Genomic DNA, 17623 nt, shown 5'->3' with positions numbered 1-17623 from the left:
CTTTAAAGAAAGTCATGTACGCGGCAAGTCACAAATGACCGGGAAGAGTAACGCATACTCATTTTTAAATGCAAAGTCTTCCTTAGCGAACCTCAGAAACTTTGGCCGTTTCTATCCAGCCGCCAACGTCTGGGCGCTTTCCTGGTCGTCTCCATAACTTGTAATATACCGAAATTTGCATAGCAGGGGATCAGTGTATGACGAACACGATTCACTGGTCATGACATGAATAACGCAAAATACCTGTCGCGTACGTTATGAAACCCTTTCTCTTAGTCACGTGTGGCACATACACGTATACCAGAGCTCATGTTATGCGGGTATGTGCAACAGGTGATACAGAGTCTCAACCAACACAGTAACCGCGAACACACACATTGACACGCAAGCGATAATAAAATTTTGGGCGCTTTATGTCCCAAAACCACGAGATGATTATGAGAGACGCCGTAGCGAAGGGCTCCGGAAATTTTGACCATCGAGTATTCTTTAACGTGTACCGAGATCGCGCCGTAGACGGGCACCTAGCATTCTGCCTCCATCGAAATGCGAGCGCCGCGGCCGGGATCGAACCCGCAACCTTCTTGTCAGCAGCCGAGCACGTAACCGCGCGCTACACCACCGCGGCGGACGCAATGAAAGTGATGAAGCTGAAGACAGGATACCCCTGGAAGCCGCTCAACTGCCATCCACTAGTCCACGTGGTCCGCAATGTAGACCACGTGGATTACGCATAAACCGGGGTCAATGCTTCCTACAATACATCTGCTGAGAGAACCAGAACTCCCATCATTACCGGTGACTTCAACATTGATTTATGAAGACCCAACAATGTTTGGTCCTTATACTGCGTGAAAGACGGCTTGGATGTGGACAGGGCATCAAGAGACCACGCTGCCACGTCCACGACGGGAGGCATCACATATCATTTCATCGTGAGAGGCATCCTGGATTTCCACCAGCTGCACTATACCTCGCACTTCCCTACACTTAGCTCCTCATAGCCGCGATCACTAACGGATCCGATTAACAAGTCTGGTCCAGCTGCTAGTGCTCACTGATTACGGCGATGATGACTTTGTTCAAGAACTGTCAAAAACCCCTTCTACACATACACACAGGTTCGTGAAACGTGCGTGCGTTCGTCGTCGTGCGGACAAGTATAAGCATAACAACTGTAACTGTGACTGCAACGTACGTGCAGTGCGCCTGCGCGTGCCACTCGGCTGTGTATATACCTAGGGAAACTTTCCTGAATGAAGTTTAGTTGCGAGTAACGCGTGTCCTGTGCATCTGTGTTCCTTCTTTGTCCTGTTTGGATTCGCGCTATCCAGTATAGACCAGAACACAGCGAATTACATGCGCATCGCCATATTTGCATCGCGCGTCGCGCCATCTATCGCACACGCGACGAAACAACATGCGCGGGCTGCCACGCCAGCATACGCTACACAGAGCAAGCGCGAAACTCCCGAAACTCAGCCCGTCGGAGAGCGAGTTTCGCGTCTTTTCTAGCCTGGACATTTTCGCTGATTTTATTGGAACGTCAAGAACATCTTGCTCATGCAAGTCCACAACGTATACAGTGCGTGCTGAGTGGGCTGCGGAAGCAACCTGGTGAGATACGTACGCTGTTACATTTGTAAAAAAAACGTTCTCGCTGTAGTACGCGTGAATCGTAATTGCAGTGCAGCTCGCGAAAGAGTGAAACGATGTTTTGTTGCCCCATATTACAAGTTGTGCACAAAGTTTTGTGAAAGCTCATCATTTCAGCACGCATTGCGTAATAATTAGAGTACGCTTTACGGGTAGTTTCGCGGAACGTAATTTTTGTTTCACGAGCGCTCTTACAATAACGTGTCTTGCTCACAAAAGCGTGCTATCAGGGAGTATAACCTGCAGTATCGTTCAGCGATCCCTTTTGGAAGCTACATGCGCGATTTTATTCTTGTAACGATGGTGCTTTACAAGCGAAACTGTGCTACTCTTAGTTAAGCCGGTTAGCTACGCCTGCGACGTAAAGGACACTGGCGCGAGTACTGTTTACTTACGTGCCAATATATGTATTATGTGCAGCTGGATGCCTCGTGTCCAAATAAATTTGGGGACATCAAACACTGAAATGAAAGCATGAAATTCTGGCCAGCTGTTGAGGAGCACCGTGCCATTTATGTACCTTTTGAAGACGAAATCTCGCGTGGATGCTATCAAAAGCACTATGAAGCTTAATACTACGTTGAAAGTGGCAAAGCATGCTGATTGCTTGTGCTTGAAAGCACTACCTTGCACTAGATTTTCGTCAAAGGAAACGCTCAAAGGTATAAAGTGCACCCTCCCACAAAGCTCGTGCCTGCCTTCAACCCAGCTGCGTGTCACGCAAACTATAGGTTCGCAAAATGAAATAGGTGGACATCACACTGCAGAATACACGCAGTTAGTATACTTACTCGCGCACTTTCACTCGGCTCCTAGTTTTTTTGCTTGAATCACAGTTATCCACTCGCGGCGAATCTGAAAACACCGCACCGGTACTATTTCCGTGGCGCGTCGTAATCGTCGCAGACAACGCTAATATCCTCTTGTTGCACAGCTTGTTTTGGCATCCAAAGACGGCGCAGTAGTGCCCAGACGAGCTCTTATACGCTGAAGCGGCGTGAACGGGTACTTTTTCCCACTTTAAAGCCTCAGAACTGCAGCTTGCACTGTTTACTTGGTGCAGCACGCGCGCGCCTCGGCAGCCCAGTCGGCCCGGCATCTGGGTGCGAGAGTATCCGCTCGGCTCGCCAGCAGCCTGGGTGCGAGACAGGCGTACTCTGGTGTATTGAAGAATATAAGCACTACATACCAGCTTACCGCGTGTGATGTTGGTAACAGCCGTGTTGCTGGTGGCATCGTTACGGAACTGTAAACAACTCCTTATGCAATACATATGCGACTCTTCAACATATGAGTGTGCGTATACCCATTCCACATTTCTCTAGCGGCATTCCGTAATGTTTCGCTCAATGTGAAAAATTACGCCGCAATCACCATCCCGCGCATGCTTCGCATAACATCCCACGGTACGTGGGATATGCCGAACTTTTTTTTATTGTATGACTAGGCATGACTTCACTGTACAACCGAGCTCGTATTTTCCTTCCCTCATAACTTCAGAAACCGATCTTCGGCGTTGGTCTACTACACTTTTTACTGTTAACTCCCATCTGGACGCTCTACTGCTAACATGAAACAATTCACGCTCGGTACACGAGACATTTCTCGAATCGTTGAGTTTTTCATTTGCCGTTCACACCATCACTGAACATCATTTAAGCTTGTTTTCTGCGGCACGCTGTGGGTGCAGGTAATTTGGAACCGATGGCTCAAGTCCTAACCCACAATGACCATTCCTACGAACATTCCCACATAAGCTAGGACTATCTTGAGCGGTACAGGTAGGCCCAGCATTCCCCATCGTTGTAGTCTGGCGAACAGTCCGCCTTTTTGTACTTTGCCCTGCAGTACGACCATCTGGAAGCCAGCTGCCAGACTATTTGCGGTCACTCCTTTTGGGCCGAAACCAATCTCGTTCAGCAACCATCCCGGCCCTTCTGCAAAAAGCACCATTCCAACTGCAAAAAAAAAAAAAATCATAGAGTCGCTTAAATGCGAAGCAGTGAATACGACAGCAACAAATTGTACTGGTATATGGAGAACGACTAGCAGCTAACTCTTTTGGATTTTATCACGTGTAACTTTACAAAACACTGGTGTAAGGAACACGGCCGCTCCAGGGAGGGTGGCGGTTTTCGTGCAGTCTCGCTTCTCAACGCGGAGCGTTGAGAGCACAGCACCTAGAATGGTATACGTGCCGTTTTCGGATGACTGCCAAGATATCGCGGGCGCCAGCGTCGCGACGACGCCCTTCGAGCTGCGCAGCCCCCTTTTCCTGGCGTGCCTTCATACTCCTTACGAAAGACGGGCGGATCGTTTCCTCTCTGCTTGAGGAGCAATCGAGAGCAAGCCTCGCACGCGCGTTCATGTTATCGGATGAGCCCTCAGTACAGCGGAGTTGGCCGGCTCGCTTCATCTCTGCTTCAGCCGCATTCGGCGCCAGCGCTCGCCAGCTTTCCCTCGCGGGTAGAACATACGGTGCGCGCCGAGATGTTATCAATTTGGACTTTATACGGAAAATGACGGTGACGTCAACGGCGACGGCAAAGACCCGTCGAGAGCCCCTGTAGTGGTGTCTAGATTGTAACGTGACTTAAGTTGTTTAGAGAATGTCCCGACGGCAACACGTCCTACACTTCGTGATTGTAAATATTTATTTATTTATTTATTTATTTATTTATTTATTTATTTATTTATTTATTTATTTATTTAAGTTAAGAAAGGCGAACAATAAAATGTGGTAATACATCGTAATAATGTTACGGAAAAATGAACGGCGATCAAAGAGGTACTCAAATGTACTCAACTCGAATAAAAGTTACACCGATGGAAGATCAGGTAAAAATGACGAAAACAAAACAATTTAACAGAGTGAAGGATAAACATGGCGTAAAAAGGTAGACAGTTATCTTAACTGAGAAATTGTACGCATTGTAAGGCATCCATATTACGATAACATAAGACGTAGTAGTACCTTTGCAGTTTCCGGAGGTATTGAATTAGGAATACAGTATAATAAAAAATAAACCAAATTAAAATAAATGTTACGAAAATAAGGGGGTACAGGCAGTTCATAATTGTATTGCATTTAATACGTACTTCACAACTTCTGAGGCACTTCACACGTTGTCAATGACCGTTTCCTCGCATCAGTGCAAATACCACACTGCAACGTTATGAAAGAAGCTACAATTTCGTGGACAATGTCGGCATGTGTTGCTTGTGTGACACGCATTACGTGTGTTGTCTTGTTGAATACTCTAGGGAGTTGGAATCGTGCTTCCTCTTTACAGATCAGGTTAAGCAATCGGTTAATGAATATTCTGGTCTTTTGCTTCCTAATGGATGGGCTCTATTTGTGAACGTGACAGTAGCTTCTTCTGTGGTGATTACTATGTAATACGTTATTCAATTGTTTTCACAATAGGTGGAGAGTCTTCTACCTTCTTAAGTATTAGCAAAACAAATCGTGTGCTACTTTAAGCGGTTGACTTCGAGTGTACCGAAAAATCTGAGGATGTGCTATGAGCCAAAGTTTACATAGTAGTTCTGTTGTCAAGCGGGCGAAGTCTTTCGTCTCAACCGTTATAACGTTGTGGATTCCTTTTGTAGAACGGTATATATATATATATATATATATATATATATATATATATATATATATATATATATATATATATATATATATATATATATATATATATATATATATATATATATATATATATATATATATATATATATATATATATATATATATACCGGGTGTCCCAGCTATCTTTAGCCAAGGGTATAAAAATACAATATTAGAGGCAGGCGAGTGAAGTCACTTGCAAATTACTGACAGTCACCTTGCGCACTACAGACAATTTTTTGTTTGGCAATTAGCTAATTTGTTAATTATGATTATTTAATTAAATTGCAAAATATTGGCTGTAGGCAACAAATGCGGCTTGCAAAGTTCGAGGGCGTCTTCAGAAACCGCAATTCCATTATTTGCGATAAAGAAAGTCTCACGTATACCATTTTTTCCAAGCTGCAAAGAAAGCCCGCGAAATACAAAAAGAACCACGTGACTAGCGCATTCGCCCGCCGCGAGAATGCTGCCCTCAGCCGTGGTTTGAGAGAACGAAATCAGCTGCGGCCACGACTCGCCAGCTCCGTTGCAGCAGTAGGCGGATAAGTTAACGGTGGTTTCTTGGCCCGTTGCCAGCCAGTTGGCGCGCGTGACGGTGCAAGTTGTAGCGAGCGCGGGCCAAGGAACCACCGTCAACTTATCGGCCTGCCTCTGCAACGGAGCCGCCGAGTCGCGGCCGCAGCTGATTTCGTTCGCTCAAACCACGGCTGAGGGCAGCATTCTCGCGGCGGGCGAATGCGCTAGTCACGTGGTTCTTTTTGTATTTCGCGGGCTTTCTTTGCAGCTTGGAAAAAATGGAATACGTGAGACTTTCTTTATCGCAAATAATGGAATTGGGGTTTCTGAAGACGCCCTCGAACTTTGCAAGCGGCATTTCTTGCCTACAGCCAATATTTTGCAATTTAATTAAATAATCATAATTAACAAATTAGTTAATTACCAAACAAAAAATTGTCTGTAGTGCGCAAGGTGACTGTCAGTAATTTGCAAGTGATTTCACTCGCCTGCCTCTAATATTGTATTTTTAAAGCCTTGGCTAAAGATAGCTGGGACACCCTGTATATGTGTGTGTGTGTGTGTGTGTGTGTGTGTGTGTGTCTGTCTTTATTCTTCTATACTCACGCATCATGAAGGGTAATGCCAGCATCGTTGGACCTGAAAAAAAAAAAAACACAAAGAAATAGTACATTACATATCATAGTGAAAACTATCTTGTACGAAAAAGCTGGTACTTTCTTGGGGTCATGTTTTCGGAAGTTACAAAGGGCAGCGGCCTCTTGTAGCGTAATCTAATATCTCACGAATCTGGGGAAACTGGTAGCTTCAATCTCGTTAGCTTTTGAGATGTGCTTACGCAATAAGATCCAGCATTTATGGACTGTAGTTGACTGGGAAAATACCTAGAGGTTCCTTAATTTTTGTTGTAGCAGAGATGCGTGTATGAGGTTAGGGGCGTTGCGGGATTGCTCTCTATTTCCTCTGCTGACGCTAATGAACTTCAAACGCATGTCCCACGTTATGCCTTGTCAAGAGTGGAAAGTGAATTGAGAATGTATGCTATACCTTCTTCGAAACAGCAAATTGACGATACTACCTAAATACTACTATCAAATCTTCCCTGAAAATGTGAGCTCAAGCCTTCCGCGAGCGCTCCGTTGTTATGGCGCTGTGCTATTGGGCATTGGGTCGCGGCTTCATAGTAGAGATATTCCGGAGCCCCCCACTAGAGTTTGCGTCGTAACGAAGTTGTAGTTTTTATACGTAAAGACACTCACAGTCGTGGAGTTGTCTCGGAGGCTCAAAACATAAAAGGCGCTGTAGTGCCAGTACACTTCGAATGCAGTCCGTTAATCGACCAATCTCTAAACCAGTCTGTCAATACCATATGTAAAAGAGCTACCAGCAATGCATGTAACATGAAAATCATGCATGTAACGATCGAAGTCTCCAGATTACAAAACTGTAACCCTAATATCTTCCACGCCTAGGATACCCGTCTACAAGCTTTAATTTTGTCATCATTTATCGCGTACGTGCAACACTTTTCGAACATAGTAAGCAAACGTTGCCGATGTGAGGTCAAGGCTTAGACGAAAATATCAGCAAAATGTTATTTCATTATACGCAGCAGAGAGTTTAGAATTTTGTGTCAAACATAGTAAAAAAAGGCTACACTTTTGCCGCAGGGGCGAAAGCAGGCCCGTATCCAGGAATTCTTTTTGGCAAGGGAGGGGGGGGGCGCACTTGCTGAAGGCCTTGAGTATTTGAAAAAAATGACCTATTTTCCTAATTTATTTTCGGTCAAGCAACGCCCTCTATTAACATTACGGGGTGTGTGTGTGGGGGGGGGGGGGGTGGAGGGAGGCCTAGGGCGCCTTTCCTGGATACGGGCCTTGGGAGAAACAAGGAATGCGATAGCCAACGCGCCAAACAGCCGATCGGCGCGCCTTACAGCTGATCAGACGGCCGTCTACTGTGATCGCCGCTAAGAGTGTACAGCGTGTATTGTTTTTTATGTAACTTTCCATTTCCTGGGCATATGTTCACCCAATGAAGAGTTTCGTCTTGAACGGCGTGACTGCTGCATTTTTCATAGTCACGACCACGTGGCAATATAGAGAACGGCAATGCAACGCCGACGGCAAAACCCGCCGAGGATGTCCATATAATTGCTATCGCAATAAAACATGCTGCGTCGTTCCGCCAGTAACTGTGAATGGGCACGGTCGCGCGCACCGTATCTTTACAGTTATCCCAGACGGCGCGTGCCGCCCGTAGAGTGCCGGTGCTATCAGCGACGCCTACCGGTACCGATACGAATCTTTGCACATGCGCAGTCTGTTTTCGGCGTGGCTGTCTTATATATATATATATATATATATATATATATATATATATACATATATATATATATATATATATATATATATATATATATATATATATATATATATATATATATATATATATATATATATATATATTATAAGGATGTTCTGACAAGAAGACACGGCCTCGATCACTGAGCAGCTCCTGAGGTGGACCGTGACGTAGCATGAATCGGTGGAGCAGGAAGGAGGCCACATCGTGCGCTGTAGCCGCTGGGAGGGCGGCAGTTTCGGCGTATCGCGTGAGGTGGTCTACAGCGACGATGGCCCAGCGGTTACCAGCGGATGTCAGAGGAAGTGGCCCATACAAATCGATGCCAACACGCCCAAACGGCCGGTCAGGGCAAGGTAGAGGTTGCAGACCTGTCGGCGACAGGTGCGTTGAAGTCTTGCGGCGCTGACAGTCGATGCAGGAGCGAACGAACTTCTGCACGTAGCGGTACATCCCTCGCCAAAAGTACCGTTGGCGGATGCGGTGGTAAGTTTTCGATACCCCAGAATGCGCACACTGCGGATCAGAGTGGAACGACTCGCATATGTCAGAACGCAGACTCCGGGGTATTACTAGTAGCCATTGGCGGCCGTCGCCGCTGTAGTTGCGTCGGTGGAGGAGGTCGTCGCGAACGGCGAAATGGTGGACTTGACGACGCAACGCGCGAGTGGGTGGTGTTGCCGACGGATCAGTCAGCAAGTCTATCAGTGAGGCAATCCAGCGATCCTTGCGCTGTTCGGTAGCGATGGTGTGAATGTCGATGGAAGAAACGGCAAGGGGAGACACTGAGCCTCGGGCACTGTCGTCAGGCAAGGGAGAGCGCGACAGGGCGTCGGCGTCAGCATGCTGGCGTCCGTTGCGGTACAGTACGCGGATGTCGTAGTCTTGCAGGCGAAGTGCCCAACGGGCGAGACGGCCTGAGGGATCTTTCAATGACGACAACCAGCACAGCGCATGATGGTCGGTGACGACATCAAATGGGCGACCATACAAATAAGGTCGGAACTTCGTAAGGGCCCAGATGATTGCCAGGCATTCTTTCTCCGTGACGGTGTAATTGGTCTCGGCTTTAGTAAGCGTGCGACTTGCATATGCCACGACATATTCCGGAAACCCAGGTTTGCGCTGTGCAAGTACAGCGCCGAGGCCCACACCGCTGGCGTCCGTGTGTACCTCTGTAGGGGCCGCAGGGTCGTAGTGGCGTAGTATCGGAGGAGACGTCAACAAACGACGGAGCTTCGCGAAAGCGGCGTCGCACTCTGACGACCACGTATTGAGGAGGAGCTTCGTCAGCGGCGATATGATGGTCGCGAAGTTTCGTATGAAGCGCCGAAAGTAGGAGCATAGTCCTACGAAACTGCGCAGTTCTTTCACGGACGTAGGTTTGGGGAACTCTGTCACGGCCCGAAGCTTGGCTGGATCAGGGAGAATTCCGTCCTTGGATACGACGTAGCCTAGTATTGTCAGCTGCCGTGCTGCAAATCGGCACTTCTTTAGGTTCAGTTGTAGCCCGGCGTCGCTCAAACGCGTCAAAACAAGCCGCAGGCGTTGAAGGTGCGTGGAGAAGTCCGGGGCGAAAACGACGACGTCGTCGAGGTAGCACAGGCACGTGTGCCATTTCAAGTTGCGCAGAACGGTGTCCATCATGCGCTCAAAGGTTGCGGGCGCATTACACAGCCCAAACGGCATGACGTTGAATTCGTACAAGCCGTCGGGTGTGACAAACGCTGTCTTCGGTCGAGCGTCATCAGCCATGGGGACTTGCCAGTACCCTGAGCGCAAATCGAGCGATGAAAAGAATTCTGCTCCTTGCAGGCTGTCAATGGCGTCGTCTATTCGAGGGAGGGGATAAACGTCTTTACGGGTGATCTTATTGAGTCGACGGTAGTCCACGCAGAACCGCACAGAGCCGTCCTTCTTCGCAACGAGAACGACAGGAGACGCCCATGGGCTGTTTGAGGGTCGAATAACATCGCGGCGAAGCATGTCTTCGACTTGCTCGTTAATTACACGACGCTCCGCTGGAGATACGCGATATGGACGTTGCCGCAGCGGTGGTTGGGCGCCAGTGTCGATGTGATGCGTGACAGCAGACGTGCGGCCGAGAGAAGTTTGCGCGACATCGAACGACGAACGAAAATCTTCCAACAGGCACAGAAGCTGGGAACGCTGGACCGACGTAAGGTTGTCATCAATGGAGGAAGCAAACACGTCAGCGGGTGACGAGTCGGATGTGGTAACAGCACTGAGCGTACGGGAGCTGGCACAGTGCGTGTCACCCGGTGCGTCCATAACTTGTGCGTCTTCGAGGGCTTCCGCTCTGCCGAGACATTCCCCTCGCACCAACGTAACAACGTACGGGGATGGGTTCGTAACGAAAATATCGGTGTCGCCCTGAGTGACTTGCACGGTCGCAAATGGCACCAGCAAACCTTTCCTGGTGAAAACGCGGTCAGAGGGAGAAAGGAGTGCAACGGTGTCGGAGAGACCGGTGCACTAGACGGGGACAGCCGTTGACGAGTTTGCAGGAACTGTTGTGTCGTCTTTGACGAGTACCTTGGTCGCAGCCGATGGACTATTCGCCGGCGTCAAATTGGAGAATGGTGAGAGCTCTATTTCGGCTGGTGCGCAACGAATTACGGCATCGTGGCGAGCGAGAAAATCCCAACCCAGGATGACGTCGTGAGAGCATGAAGAAATTATGATGAATTCGACGGCGTACAGAGCGTCCTGAATGATGACACGGGCTGTACACACCGCTGTCGGGTGAATACTTTGGGCGCTGGCTGTACGGAGGGAGAGCCCGGAAAGCGGCGTCGTCACTTTTCGTAGAAGTCGGCTAAATTTAGCGTCCATAACGGATACGGCAGCTCCAGTGTCCACAAGGGCCAATGTGCGCACGCCATCTACAAACACGTCTACTACGTTCGATGGGCTTTGCTGAGGGCTTTGGTAGTTCGATAGCGTCGCAGCCCTTGCCTCTTGGACTGCGACGACTAGTTTTCCTGGTCGCGCGCGACCGGACGGGGCCGCATCGGTGACAGTGAGCGGCGTCTTGGGGACGGCGAACGGCGGTTAGATGGAGACGGGCGTGACGTCGGTGACATAGGCGGCGGCGGCTCGTAGTATGGGCGGCTGGACTGGCTGGTGACGGTCGATCCGAATCGAGGCGCCTGCATGCGGTTGCAATAGCGGGCGACGTGACCGGCGCAACCGCACGCAAAGCAGATGGGGCGGTTGTCGGAAGTGCGCCATCGGCTTGCCGGGCTAGGTCCCATCCATGTTGTAGGACGCGAGGGACGGGGTGGCTGCTGATATGACTGCATGGTGGGCTGCAGTCGTGGCGTATGGACGACGTCGGCGTACGCAGCCGGCACACTCTCTTCGAAGGCCTGAGGCCTTGCGACGGCTCCGGCGTAAGTATGTGGGGGAACCACAGGAATCGCAGGAGGCGGCCTGGCGACAACTTGCGCGTAACTGAGCGGCACAGTCGCCCGAGGGGGCTGGTGGTATTCCGGCATGACCTCTGCGATTTCCTGCTCAATAGCCCGGCGTAGGGGAGGCAGCAGTGTGCTCGACGGCTGTTCAACAGGGCGCGGGTGAGCGAAGGCCAGTAGAGAGAACTGGCGGGCAATCTCATCGCGCACGAAGGACTTGATTTCGGCGAGCAAGACGGAGTGGTCCGAAATGGCCGACATGCCTGCGAGGTCGGCGTCGCGTGATGGAGGTCGACGCGTCATCAGCCGCTGCCGGCGCAGCTCCAATAAGCTTCGCTACAATTTATATATATATATATATATATATATATATATATATATATATATATATATATATATATATATTTATATATATATATATATATATATATATATATATATATATATATATATATATATATATATGTTGTAGTACACTCTAGCGGTGATATATATATATATATATATATATATATATATATATATATATATATATATATATATATATATATATATATATATATATATATATATATCACCGCTAGAGTGTACTACAACAGGGGAGTGCTCGGAAAGAGCTTCGAAAAGTGAAGCCCAAACAGGGTCAATCCGCTTGTGGCGCTGCGATCGGTAGTCTGCAATGTGTCAGCAAGGGTTTCGCGCGGCTCCGCCGAAATGGTGCAGGGGTAGAATGCTTGCTTCCCACTCAAAGGACCCGGGTTCGAATCGCAGCTGTAGATGGTGGGTTTTTATTCTTAGTGTCACCTTTTATAGCTGTATTGGTATTCCTTTGTTTCTTAAAGCTAGCTTCAGTTGCTACGTGTTGGTCCGAAAAGTGACGCAAGATGTGAAGTAAAATAGAAGAAGTTTGACTGTGAGCAATAGTTATTTTGCAACGCCACCACCATTCAACAAAAACGTAAAGTATGGCCTCCAAGATTTTTGAAAATACGAGACTTGAAACGAGGTTTCACAATTTATGTTACCTTTTGTAGCAATACACAGCAGCAGAAGCTAGCTTTAAAGGGACACTAAAGAGAAACAATGAATTGGTTTAGATTGATAAAGTGTGCTCGGAGAACCCTTGTGTAGTTTATTTCACCACCATAGGTTTATTATTAGAGCAGAAAACCAAGTTCAAAGTTTCACTTTTAAATTTCGCCTTCGATGAGGGTGCGCTGAGATGACGTTGTGCGCCCGACGGGAAATAGTCTCGTAGCTGACGTACGCCGCATGTGCCGAGCGTTGTTGTGGTGTAGAGGAAGGCGTCGCTGTAGAAACTGGGCGGCACGCGCTCCTGTGTTCATGCTAACCGTGCTCACGACTCTGCAGTCGAACGCGATTCGAAGGTTATCGCGCGAGCGTCAACCAAGAATTACAACACCGCCATGGCCCAAAATGCTGTCGTTCAAACGAAGCATGTCGTTCAAACGAAGCAGTGCCAAGTAAGAACTTTACAATATCTTACCAATAATTTTCGTTATCGTCCGCGGCGATAAGAGCCAACTAGATACAGGCTTGATCGCAATGAATGGAAAGTTTAAAATAGAGATAAATGGTGTGGAACTCGTCGTAGGGGCGATTAGGGACGACAGCCAACGAGGGAGAGAAGATTGCGTAATCTTGACTTTCAGGGTTCCGAAAAGTGCTGCTAGGTCCCTCTGACGCAAGGCCGGTCGACGCTCGCGCGATAACCTTCAAATCGCGCTCGTCTGTACCTTTGTGCGGGATGTACTCTCACCGCTTAATTTGCGTTGAAGCGATCGACGGCATGACGGTCGCTTCGGTCGCTGTAGCGGCCATGCACATTCCCTTACGCCTGCGTTTCGTACAGTTGCGCCAGATCGGATGATATATAACCAGCTGTAGCCATACTTTGTATAGCACTCCAATTTGTCGCTATCGCGTTCACTGCTTCGCCTTGCAGTGAAACTAACGTTCTATTCCAGCAGGAGACTTGTCAAGCAGAGACTAATCGTAAGGTAATTCTATGATATCTGATAGAGCTGTCGAAGGGCCCCTGTAATGGATACATAAAGAACTAAATTCCCGTCGCTCATCGGTGCAGTTCACAGAAGCGCATTTGCTCTCAAATTGTCGTGCTTAAACGTGTAAACAAGCGTTCTTTTTTTTTAATTATTGGGGAACAAATTCTGGCATATGAAGTTATAACTTTAGCATACCAAGGATAAAAATGTGGCGCGCCACGGCGGTCTAGTGGTTATGGTGCTCGACTGCTGACGCGAAAGTCGCAGGATCGCATCCCGCCCGAGGCGGCCGCATTCCGATCGAGGCGACACGCTAGAGGCCCGTGTACTCCGTTTCATTCATCATGTGGAAGATACGCAAAAAGTTCTGTCAGGAAAACTTACAACTCGGCGCGTCTCGCGGTCGGCTTTAGTCGTGTACAGTAAACGGTTGCGTAAGGCGTGCATTAGCCTGCGCGTGACTGGCTGCAAATGAAATAATAAAAATCGAAAACAACTAGACGCTAAGCGATCCAGTTGCGTAATTTTATTTGTAAGGCGCAAGACGTCTTCGATTGCTACAAGCAAAAAAAATCTATTCTGGGTGGTAAGAGCATTAAACTACTTCTTAATGCGAACGCAGTTTCTGCGAGATATCTCTCTAGCCTCCGCAGCGTTGCACCTGATTCGTGCAACGGAATGCAAGTTTAGGTGAACGTTAATGAACACCAGATGGTCAAAATTACCGGAGCACTCCACGACCGCGTCCTTCCTAATCATATCGTGTCTTTGAGACTTAAAACCTTAAGGATTATTCTGGACAAAAAGAAGTGTGGCACCCACGCTCTAGCCAGAATTAGTGCCTGCTTTTCGTGAACAATGTGCAGCATCACTGCGCTACAGTATCGAGTCTATAATTACGTCACGCGCACAGTTTCTCAGTGTACTGAATGCTGCGCTGACGTCGACGGAGCATGTTCACTGCAGCGCATATTTCCTGTGAATTTCTTTTAAACGTTGTCCCCGTCTTTCTGCACGATGTGCCACCTATATGACGAATGCGTGCCGATTATAGCTCAGTTTCTAAGTGTTCCTGTACAACATATCAAGATGCAAAGAACTAGCACGGTATTTTTTCCCGGCGTTCCCGTCTTTTCGGCACATTTCGCAACGCCGTGAGTCTCTTCACGCGACGTCATAAGGAAATAATGCCTCGATTGGTCCACATACGAGGCATATCAGTTGTGAATTCTCTCCTATACCCTGCTTTTTCATGCCGTCGAACGCCTACCCTTCTGCCTTGTCTCGCACGACTATCGTGCGTGATCAACTGATTTCACTACGTTTTGCGCGTTCTCGATTTCGCAAGTGGAGATAATAGCGTGTACCCGAAAAGCACGAAATGCTGATAGGCTCAACGCTTAGTGCTTACATTTTCCACGTGTTTTATGAAAAAATGAGTGGCGAGGAGGAGACAGCGCCTGTAGTAAATGTAGTGAAGGCGACAAAGGAACCACTCTCTCGCTTTTGAACTCGGAGTGGTCTAGCGGCCTTTAAAGGGCCCCTCACCAGGCCCCACAGCAAATTTTAGTTAGCCGCTGGAAGTTGTTGTGTGCCGAATGAAGAACACTATGCCGCAAGAATTTTTCAAATCGGTTCATTACGAGCTGAGAAAAAGAATAATTTGTAGCGGCGCGAACCCATGATGCGAGGAGGCGAGTTTCAAACCCTTGCCACTCGCCCCGTGTAGCCTTCGCAAGCCAAATCCCTTCCCTGCCCTCTTAACCTGACACATATGCATGAACACGTCATGCGCGTGCATAGTCAGGTGGGCATGACGTGCCCGATCCAGCCCGAGCACGCGAGCGGCGTTGCACGGCCGCTACCTTTTTTTTATGTAGCAGCCGTGGGCGTTTTGTCAGCGTTCTCTGTGGTGTACTGCCTGTTTCTGCGGGACGGGCATGAAAGTTAAACATTTGTACGGGCACGAGAGTGGCGGTATCATGAGTTAGTGCCACAATAACGTTTACTTGGACGCGGTAGAACAAATGAGCATAATGAGTGCTCGAACGCGCCAGAACATTACTTTCGTTTCCAGGGCAGGCGTCTGCTCGATGCGCTAACCGCGGGGACACGAACGCATGGGAAAGGGAGGCACATTAGCCCCGCATCTCGCTGCAATTCACGAAAAAAAATGAGAAAGGCGCACACATTCCCTTTGTGTGTCTCATTATTTCTCTGAAGTTTTATTAATATATTCAAGCAACAAATTACACAAACTACACATGTAGTGTCAAATAATTATCGCAGTGTCACGTGCTACTGTTGGCGACGTCAGAGCACAGTCGTCTACGTAGAGGAGCGACGTCACAGCACTACCATCTACGTAGGGTCATGTTCTCATGTAGTACGTCATCCCCTCATTCTCTAAAGCGCGCGCCCGCGAGACGAAGGGCAAGCAGCGTTCACCTTGAAATCTGACCCATTTCCGCGGCGCGTAGCGTTGCAAATTTTGGCAGACGTGATCGTGAACGCCCAGTGTATGCATTGCGTTCGTTAGCTCAAAATTGTCAAACCTGGTGAGGGGCCCTTTAACATTTACTGCTAGGGAATGTTACCGTCCGTGTCGGAATAACGGCTGAAGCCACGCGCTGTGTATTGCTCGCATTCACGTGAGGTGACGGACGCAGCTTCCCGTCGTGCTGCTTCCCACCGTGCTGTTGCTGAAATACTGACGTCGATACAAGCCAGAGGTATTTACCGTCTAGGCCCAGCTCTTCAGATGTGCTGACGACGAGCCACTGCGCGCACCTTTTGGCCTGGCAAGGGCGTCGTCGGTGTGCTTCGGGCTTTGCCTGGCGGCCTTGGTGGTATCTCGAACTGGGTGGACGAATTAGGTAGGTTACTTCTCTTGATGTGAAAAAAATGTGGTAGGGGCGCACTAACAGGTACGGACAAAGCAAGAAAAATGACGACAAAAGAGTACTTCCTTTTTCCTTGTCTGTTACTGCTACACCACCTCATTTTTTTGCATCAAGATGTATTACTACCAACTAGCCCAAATGTCCAATTTGCTAAGTTATTTATGTTTGGCGTAATTCTATTCACTGCATTATTATGGAAGCATTGTAAGATTAACGCCCACGTGATACTTTTCTTGAGCTTTTTCTAAGATTATATTAGCTGCCGTTGCTCGGCTGTAGTTGATAAATATGCATAGTGTGCCTTAGAAATAATGGATTAGCCGATGTAGAGTAGTCGGGGATGGAGACGTGATACCCGATCGGAGCGCGTGGCTCCTGGCGGGGAGTGTGACGGTGAGAGTGTTCGCAACGCATGGTCACCGCATCCGGCTCTCGGTGGCGCTCGCGGAGCGCTACAACCCTTCGTGACGCATGCCCGCCAGCTCCAGCCGCTTCGCGCGGCGCGTCACGTGAGCATAGTGCTCTGAAGCCGTGGCAAGCAGCATAGGCGTGCGCAGGGTTCCCCTTCATGGGGGGGGGGGGGGGGGGGCGAAGGTTCGTCGCAGCGCCCACCCTCCCAATTACGTATGTATGGCGGTGACATTGCACCCCCCCCCACCCCGATTTGCAGCGCCCCCCTCCCTGTTATGACTATGTGTGGGGCTGACTTTGCGCCGCCCCTCTTAGGTAAATAGGGTGGGAGGGCGCCTTCCCTGCACCCCCCCCCCCCCATGCGCACGCCTATGGCAAACAGCGCTCCGCCGGCGCCACCAATAACCACAGACTGAACGGCTGTCTACCGAATGCAGTCACCACGCGTGACGAACGCTCTCGTCCTTACCGTCGCCCTCACCGTCAGCAGTCATGCGCTCCGATTAACACGTTTCAATCGCCGAGCACTGTACTGTCGCGCTCATTAGGGAACCCAAGCTCAAGTTTGGGTGCGAAGCTCGCGCGGCCGAGCTATGCGCTACTGGGGGTAGACGCTGCCTACTAAGGTGGTTTGTCACCGGATTTGGCAGCGGCAAGGACACGTGCGCGCAT

Source organism: Rhipicephalus sanguineus, chromosome 5 (assembly GCF_013339695.2).
Source record: "Rhipicephalus sanguineus isolate Rsan-2018 chromosome 5, BIME_Rsan_1.4, whole genome shotgun sequence".
Lineage (NCBI taxonomy): Eukaryota > Metazoa > Arthropoda > Arachnida > Ixodida > Ixodidae > Rhipicephalus > Rhipicephalus sanguineus.
This window is presented reverse-complemented; position numbering follows the sequence as displayed.